The following is a 9,919-nucleotide window of genomic DNA, read 5'->3' as shown; positions in this document are numbered from 1 at the left end:
ACGTTATAGTCATCATCATCATGAATCAAGTCCACAATCTACTGGCAAATTATTTTTAATCCTTGTCATATGAAGAGAAATAATGAAGAGAAATTATAGTTCGGTACTCATCGGCCATTGGACATAAAGATTACACAACAAGTTGGAAATCGCAAATTCAACAATGAGTCGTTTGGAAGGAATCAGTGGCTAACTGCAAGCATTTCAAAGCAATCATTAGCCTTGCTTTTCATTGGCGTGGCTGTGTTTTTTTTCTTCCCATTTCCCACCATAAATTCAGAGCCCACAAAGGACCGCCGCGCCAGCCACCTTCCTGTTTAAATGAGCATATCACAAGGTCAGTCCAAACATGTCTTGCATGTGTAACAGTATAGCTTCCGTTCCTCTCCTCGCCCCAACCTGGGCTCGAACCAGGGATCCTCTGCACACATCAACCACAGTAACTCACGAAGCATCGTTACCCATCGCGCCACAACCCTTGCAGAGCAAGGGGAACAACCACTTCTAGGTCTCAGAGCGAGTGACGTCACCGATTGAAACACTATTAGCGCGCACCACCGCTAACCATTTCACATCGGCCATACTCACCCCCCTTTTGACCTCCTCCTTTTCCGCAGCAACCAGTGATCCGGGTCATGGCACCAATGTAACAGTATAGCTTCCGTCCCTCTCCTCGCCCCAACCTGGGCTCGAACCAGGGACCCTCTGCACACATCAACCACAGTCACTCACGAAGCATCGTTACCCATCGCGCCACAAAAGCAGCGGCCCTTGCAGAGCAAGGGGAACAACTATTTCTAGGTCTCAGAGCGAGTGACATCACCGATTGAAGCACTATTAACGTCAAATAGTGTTATGACATGTATCTTTTTTCACATGCAAAGACCCAAAACGGCGTTCAATGTGCCTCTTCCTAATAATTTGGTATATACTGTGGGCTAAATCAAGGGGAGTAATCAAGGAGATAATGATGACCAGGTGTGCGTAATGATGAGGAGCAGGTGTGCAAAATAATTGTTGCCAGGGCCGGTGGTAAGTAGACCAGCGAAGTCGAGCGCTGGAGCGGGAGTAGGGGTGACAATGTGGGAAGGAAGTTTGTGACAAACCAGAAAAAAAAGGGGAAAAAGTCATGGCATTCTTTTGGGAGTTGCCGGGGACCTCACAATACATTATCACCATTCTATATGTATTTCCAGGGACCTCACAATACAATATCCCCATTATATATTGCGATTCGTTACTGTGATTTTATTGTGATTCGATGTTCCAAACATATTGCTAACTATATGTCTGCTGCAGATGGACAAGAGACCCATGGAAAAAGGTTTTATCAGTCATGGAAATTCAAGAAATATCGCACAGTAAAAAGGCCTCGTTCATTATTTCATTCTGGCTTCCATTATTGTCACATGGCCATGCCAAGCTAGAATTTGTACATTTGTATTGTCAGTAATGTCAAGACAAAGAGGGTCTGTGAAGAGGGGTGGGTTTCTTTAGGATTTATATTAGGCATAGATGCTTGTAATGTCCAACTGGTTTAGTCATGATGATAATACTGACATGACATCATGACACGCCTCCAGGTCAACACCTACAGTACCTCATCATGTATATTCCAAACACCGTTCTGTTTGGGCTGTACATTGTTAGATGAATATCTTACAAAATGCCCTCTTTCGTAGTTTCATTATGTCTTTAGTTATTGTCCTGCATGATATTTGGATGCAAATGGGAAACCATCAGACCAGGTTAAACATTGGTGTGATTTTGAGAGTCCGTCTATCACTACTTGGACTGCATGTAAAATCTGTGGTTCAGGATTGTCTAGCTTAAGCTGAATAGGCAATATGATTTATTTATAATGTTTATTTGTCAGGGACAATGTACAGTACAACAAAACACCAGTTTTAACATTAACATTTCATCAGGTGTAAAGCTTAATGTTTTCCACGATGAATATGTAATTCTTTCATTCAGGACAGATCATTGTTTTAAAAGGTTATTCAAGGTTTACTTTATTGTCCCCAAGGGGAAATAGGTATTATACCCACATAGCTGCTCCATACAGTAACAATACAAACATGAAAGTACTTCCATTCACAAATACTGCACATCTCCCTATCATACGTAGCCGACCAAATCACAGATGATTTAATCATATATACAGTACCAGTCAAAAGTTTGGATACACCTACTTATTCCAGGGTTTTTCTTTATTTTACTATTTTCTACATTGTAAAATAATAGTGAAGACATCAAAACTATGAAATAACACATATGTAATCATGTAGTAACCAAAAAAGTGTTAAACAAATCAAAATATATTTTATATTTGAGATTCTTCAAAGTAGCCACCTTTTGACTTGATGACAGCTTTGCACAGTCTTGGCATTTTCTCAACCAACTTCATGAGGTAGTCACCTGGAATGCTTTCCAACAGTCTTGAAGGAGTTCCCACATATGCTGAGCACTTGTTGGCTGCTTTTACTTCACTCTGCGGTTGGGTGATTGTGGAGGCCAGATCATCTGATGCAGCACTCCATCACTCTCCTTCTTGGTCAAATAGCCCTTACACAGCCTGGAGATGGGTTTTGGGTCATTGTCCTGTTAAAAACAAATGATAGTCCCACTAAGCGCAAACCAGATGGGATGGTGTATCGCTGCAGAATGCTGTGGTAACAATTTTATATATATTTTTTTTTACATTTTAGTCATTTAGCAGATGCTCTTATCCAGAGTGACTTACACTAGAGTGCATACATTTTATTTATTTATTTATTTTATTACATTTTTTTTTTTTTTTACATTTTACATACTGAGACAAGGATATCCCTACCGGCCAATCCCTCCCTAACCCCTAACCCGGGCGACGCTATGCCAATTGTGCGTCGCCCCACAGACCTCCCGGTTGCGGCTGGCTGCGACAGAGCCTGGGCGCGAACCCAGCCCAGCCTGGGTGCGAACCCAGAGACTCTGGTGGCGCAGCTAGCACTGTGATGCAGTGCCCTAGACCACTGCGCCACCCGGGATGTTACCAGCAATGCTGGTTAACTGCCTTGAATTCTAAATAAATCATTGACAGTGTGACCAGCAAAGCACCCTCACACATCACACCTCCTCCATGCTTCACGGTGGGAACCACAAATGCGGAGATCCTCCATTCACCTACTCTGCGTCTCACAAAGACATGGTGGTTGGAACCAAAATCTAAAATTTGGACTAATCAGACCGAAGGACAGATTTCCACGGTCTAATGTCCATTGCTCGTGTTTCTTGGCCAAGCAAGTCTCTTCTTATTATTGGTGTTCTTTTATTAGTGGTTTCTTTGCAGCAATTCAACCATGAAGGCCTGATTCACGCAGTCTCCTATGAACAGTTGATGTTGAGATGTGTCTGTTACTTTTTATTTGGGCTGCAATCTGAGGTGCAGTTAATTGCTGATTTCTGAGGCTGGTAACTCCAATGAACTTATCCTCTGCAGCAGAGTTAACTCTGGGTTTTCCTTTCCTGTGGCGGTCCTCATGAGAGCCAGTTTCATCATAGAGCTTGATGGTTTTTGAAATTTGTATGGTGGTTGAAAAACTAGTTTTAATGACTCCAACCTCAGTGTATGTAAACTTCCGACTTGAACTGTATATATACTTGTTTTTCAATCACTCCACAAATGTCTCGTTAACAAACTATTGTTTTGGCAAGTTGGTTAGGACATCTACTTTGTGCATGACACAAGTCATTTTTCCAACAATTGTTTACAGACAGATTATTTCACTTATAATTCACTGCATCACAATTCCAGTGGGTCAGAAGTTTACATACACTAAGTTGACTGTGCCTTTAAACAGCTTGGAAAATTCCAGAAAATTATGTCATGGCTTTAGAAGCTTCTGATAGGCTAATTGACATCATTTGAGTCAATTGGAGGTGTACCTGTGAATGTATTTCAAGGCCTACCTTCAAACTCAGTGCCTCTTTGCTTGACATCATGGGACAATCAAAAGAATTTAGAAAGGACATCAGAAAAAAAGTTGTAGACTTCCACAAGTCTGATTATCTTCATATCGAGCTATCCACTCTATATAAAGTGTTATTTGATTTTCTCCCCTTGGAGTGGTCGTGATTATAGCAGCCGCCACAAACACTACCCCAACTAAAAATGTCCCTATGCCCCACATTATTGCCCTTTTACAGTGTGATCTACACTCCTCCTTCTTTTCCATCATCACCTCTTCTATCAAATCCTGCTCTAGCCTCTCCATCTTGCTCGGCCTCTCCCAAGTCAGTAGGTGTTGGTGCAGTTTTCACCTGGGACACGTGGATCCAGGTCTTCCTTCCTGACACCTTCACTGCTGTGTCAGTCACTAGTAGGACAATGTGGGGTCCGGTCCAACTCGGCTGAAAGGGTACCCGGTTGATGGACCTTCAAGTACACCTCGTGTCCTGGCTGTAGTGAGTGTGCTTTCCAATCCTGGGGGAGTCTATGGTGGGCCTCTTTCACCTGGGAAGATACAGTACAAGTACAAGTGTAAGTTGTAAAAGTGTAAAGTACAAGTGTAAGTTGTTTACAATAGTTTAGTAGTTTGTCTCCCATTCCTTGAAGATCACATAGCTCCAGCTGAGATACTGGTGCCCCTGGTACCCTCATGGGTCTACCCATGGCTATCTCGAATGGAGACAAGTGAGTCCTAGCATTTGCTGCCGCCCTGGTGGTCATCAGAACTGCGGGTATATGGTCTACCCATGAGCCTTGCTCCGACAACAATGCTTCGTGAGTTTCTCCTTCAATGTTTTATTGCTGTGTTCAACATTTGCTGCTCGCATAGCCTGATATGGAGTTTGGAAGGATTGTTTAATCTTTAAAGCCTTACACACGGCCTATACCACCATTGAGGTAAAATGAGTCCCTCTGTCTGAATCTGCAGATTGAGCCCCCCCCGTCTGGGAATGATATCCCTCAATAGGGCCTTCGCCACATTCCCTGCATTGGCCGCAGCTGTCAGAAATGCCTCTACCCACTCTGTGAATGTGTCAACACACACCAGTGCGTATTTCTTTCCCTGGCTTGCCGATACTGGCCCTATGAAATGTATTTGCCAGTTGCAAATTGGCCCTTCAGGAAGAGGAATATGTTTGTGTGGTGTGGGTATTGCGGGCGCTGCATTACATTGACTACATACAACACACGTCCTTGTAAAATCCTTAAACACTGCTCGAGTTTTGGGCACCCACAAGGTCTGTTTGAATTTATGCATCATGTTGGAAGGGCCATCATGGGTGATCCCATGATATAGCTCTGCTAGTGACCCTAAGATAGCTGGTGGAACCAGAAGCTGACCCTCCTTTTAATGACGCCACAGGCCTTCCGACGTCACCTCTGCTCCCTTCTCTAACCACTGCCATTTAACTCTACCAGGAGTGGCTTCTTGCATTTCCAGCAACTCTCTCTGTCCCCCACTATTGTACATGGTTGTCCCGCGCAAACTGCATGTTTTTGTGTGATGACTGCATTACAATGTCTATCCTTATGTACAAACATCTCAAACTCTCTATTTACGTCTGGAATTCCCTGTGCTGGGGAATGGCTCTTCACACTCTACCGGGTCATGTCCCCTACCGTCAAAGCATTTCATGGTTTAGCCATTAATGAGAATGACGGTATAAAACTGTGGACATAACCGAAAAGTCCCTGTGTTTTCTTAACCCCTCTAATTGTTGTTGGAATTGGCAGTCGTTGGATTGCGTCTTTTTGGCCAACCGTCAGCTTTCTTGCATTGAGAGATAGTGTGTCCCAGGTATGTTACCTCTGGGTGCGAAATTTGTGCCTTTTCATGGGACGCCTTCAGACCAACTTTTGTTAGGTGTCTCAAGAGGATGACAAGATCCTCTTTATGGGCTGTCTGAGAATCTGAACGTAATAGCATGGCCTTTTTCTGCCTTGTTGTTAGATGGGGTAAATTGCTTCACCAGCTCATCTTTTATGGTTATTGTGGCAGATGGCCTCAGCCTTTGATCTTCCCCCCTAGGGCTGTCTTGTGTCCATGTGGGACACTCTCTTATCCAGTGTGTCATACTCCCACACTTAAAACAACCCATTTCTTCACCCTTGACAGGTTTTCCGGATTTATAGTTTCTCTCCCTCTTCTTGCTCGGCTGCCAATTTGCATTACCTTGAGACTCCTCCCCAGCTGGGAAATGATCCACCACTACTCTGACTCGGACCCCCACTTGTTCTAGCCCTGACTCTGCCCGCACCGCTGCTGCAATTATGTCTGTCCATGCACTACGGGCATGGTTATGTTTCTGTACCAGAGTGTTTTGTTTCAGAGATAACCATTTGCTCCACAGCATCAGAGCCCACTTTTGACTACCGTGTTTTCACCACTGGTGCAAAACATCCCATAATTACCTCCCTCTATATATCCTCAGGGACGTCTTTTCCTGTAACTGGAAATACTGGAAACTTACGGTGACAACTCCTATATATGCTTTTGCACTCCTCATCAGCATCCTCACCCAACTTGTTTACTGTTTGTGCCCACCGATCTGTGGAGTTTTCAGGTGAAATAGCCAAAGCTCTTTTACCCTGTCTCCACCGGTTTTTACAAAAATTACCTTCCGAGTGCTGAAAATATAAGTTCTGTACACTGAATATATATTTCTCACTTCGACACAGTAGGGTTATATTGTAGCGTTTTTAGAGAGAAACTTTCCACAATACTTGGGCCATCACTCAATAACTATATTACCTTAGCAATTTGGAACTTCTGAATTAATTTAGCATTTTATTTATTTGTTACTATTTTCTTCTCACAAATGTTCCAATTATTTATCTACTTGTTTCTACAAATTCAAATATATATATATATATATATATATATATATATATATATATATATATATATATATATATATATATATACACTGCTCAAAAAAATAAAGGGAACACTTAAACAACACAATGTAACTCTAAGTCAATCACACTTCTGTGAAATCAAACTGTCCACTTAGGAAGCAACACTGATTGACAATAAATTTAACATGCTGTTGTGCAAATGGAATAGACAAAAGGTGGAAATTATAGGCAATTAGTAAGACACCCCCAAAAAAGGAATGGTTCTGCAGGTGGTGACCACAGACCACTTCTCAGTTCCTATGCTTCCTGGCTGATGTTTTGGTCACTTTTGAATGCTGGCGGTGCTCTCACTCTAGTGGTAGCATGAGACGGAGTCTACAACCCACACAAGTGGCTCAGGTAGTGCAGCTCATCCAGGATGGCACATCAATGCGAGCTGTGGCAAAAAGGTTTGCTGTGTCTGTCAGCGTAGTGTCCAGAGCATGGAGGCGCTACCAGGAGACAGGCCAGTACATCAGGAGACGTGGAGGAGGCCGTAGGAGGGCAACAACCCAGCAGCAGGACCGCTACCTCCGCCTTTGTGCAAGGAGGTGCACTGCCAGAGCCCTGCAAAATGACCTCCAGCAGGCCACAAATGTGCATGTGTCAGCATATGGTCTCACAAGGGGTCTGAGGATCTCATCTCGGTACCTATTGGCAGTCAGGCTACCTCTGGCGAGCACATGGAGGGCTGTGCGGCCCCACAAAGAAATGCCACCCCACACCATGACTGACCCATCACCAAACCGGTCATGCTGGAGGATGTTGCAGGCAGCAGAACGTTCTCCATGTACACAAAAAGTTGATTTCTTTCAACTTTTATGCATACATTTTAACAAGATAATCCATCCAACTGACAGGTGTGGCATATCAAGAAGCTGATTAACTTCTTATGGCTGCAGGGGCAGTATTGAGTAGCTTGGATGAAAGGTGCACAGAGGTGCCCAGAGTAAACGGCCTACTCCTCAGTCATAGTTGCTAATATTTGCTATTATTAGTATTGGATAGAAAACACTCCGAAGTTTCTAAAACTGTTTGAATTATGTCTGTGAGTATAACAGAACTCATATGGCAGGCAAAAACCTGAGAAGTTCCAGTTCCTGTTTGAATTTCAAATGAGGGTGGCAGATTTTCAACCAAGCTCTCATTGAAATTACAGCGAGATGTTGATGAGTTTTCACTTCCTACGGCTTCCACTAGATGTCAACAGTCAATAGAACTTTGTCTGATGACTCTAATGTGAAGGGGGACCGAAGGAGACAGGAATTAGTCACCACTGCTTGAGCTGTCAAAGTCAATGTAATTCTCCGGTTGGAACGTTATTCAAGATGTATGTTAACAACATTCTAAAGATTGATTCAGTACATCGTTTGACATGTTTCTACTGACTGTTATGGAACTTTTGGACATTTCGTCACGTTATAGTGGACACACTTTGTGACTTTGGAATTGTTTACCAAACTCGCTAACCAAAATAGCTAATTGGACATAAATAACGGACATTATCGAACAAATCAAGCATTTATTGTGGACCTGGGATTCCTAGGACTGCATTCTGATGAAGTTCATCAAAGGTAAGGAAACATTTATCATGTATTTTCTGGTTTATGTTGACTCCAACATGGCGGCTAATTTGGCTATTGTTCTGAACGCCGTCTCAGATTATTGCATGGTTTGCTTTTTCCGTAAAGCTTTTTTGAAATCTGACACAGCGGTTGCATTAAGGAGAGGTATATCTATAATTCCATGTGTATAACTTGTATTATCATCTACATTTATGATGAGTATTTCTGTTGAAACAATGTGGCTATGCAAAATCACTTAAGGAGAAGTATATCTATAATTCTGTGCATAATACTTGTATCTTTTATCAAAGTTTATTATGAGTATTTCTGTAAATTGATGTGGTTCTGTGCAAATTCACGGGATGTTTTGGAGGCAAAGCCAAATGTAAACTGAGGTTTTTGGATATAAATATGAACTTGACCGAACAAAACATACATGTATTGTGTAACATGTTGTCCCGGGATGATATCATCATCTGATGAAGAATATCAAAGGTTAGTGATTCATTTTATCTCTATTTCTGCTTTTTGTGACTCCTCTCTTTGGTTGGAAAATGGCTGTATGCCTTCTGTGACTAGTTGCTGACCTAACATAATGATATGTTGTGCTTTCGCCGAAAATACTTTTTGAAATCGGACACTGTGGTTGGATTAACGAGAAGTTTATTTTTTAAATGGTGTCTAATACTTGTATGTTTGAGAAATTTGAATTATGAGATGTCTGTTGAACCCCGTTCCCAGACAGGTTAAACTCAGTTTTTCACAATTTCCTGACATTTAATCCTAGTAAAAATTCCCTGTCTTGGGTCAGTTAGGATCACCACTTGATTTTAAGAATGTAAAATGTCAGAATAATAGTAGAGAGTGATTTATTTCAGATTTTATTTCTTTCACATTCCCAGTGGGTCAGGAGTTTACATACACTCAATTAGTATTTGATAGAATTTCCTTTAAATTGTTTAACATGGGTCAAACATTTCGGGTAGCCTTCCACAAGCTTCCCACAATAAGTTGAGTGAATTTTGGCCCATTCCTCCTGACAGAGCTGGTGTAACTGAGTCAGGTTTGTAGACCTCCTTGCATGCACACACTTTTTCAGTTCTGCCCACAAATGTTCTATAAGATTGAGGTCAGGGCTTTGTGATGGCCACTCCAATACCTTGACTTTGTTGTCCTTAAGCCATTTTTCCACAACTTTGGAAGTATGCTTGGGGTCATTGTCCATTTGGAAGACCCATTTGCGACCAAGCTTTAACTTCCTGACTGATGTCTTGAGATGTTGCTTCAATATATCCACATAATTTTCCTTCTCATGATGCCATCAATTTTGTGAAGTGCACCGGTCCCTCCTGCAGCAAAGCACCCCCACAACATGTTGCTGCCACCCCCGTGCTTCATTTAAAAAAAAACATTTTAGTCATTTAGCAGACGCTCTTATCCAGAGCAACTTACAGTAGAGTGCATA

Source organism: Salvelinus fontinalis, chromosome 5 (genome assembly GCF_029448725.1).
Source record: "Salvelinus fontinalis isolate EN_2023a chromosome 5, ASM2944872v1, whole genome shotgun sequence".
NCBI classification, from domain to species: Eukaryota; Metazoa; Chordata; class Actinopteri; order Salmoniformes; family Salmonidae; genus Salvelinus; species Salvelinus fontinalis.
The sequence above is the reverse complement of the archived record's forward strand: the minus strand, read 5'-3'. Positions refer to the sequence as shown.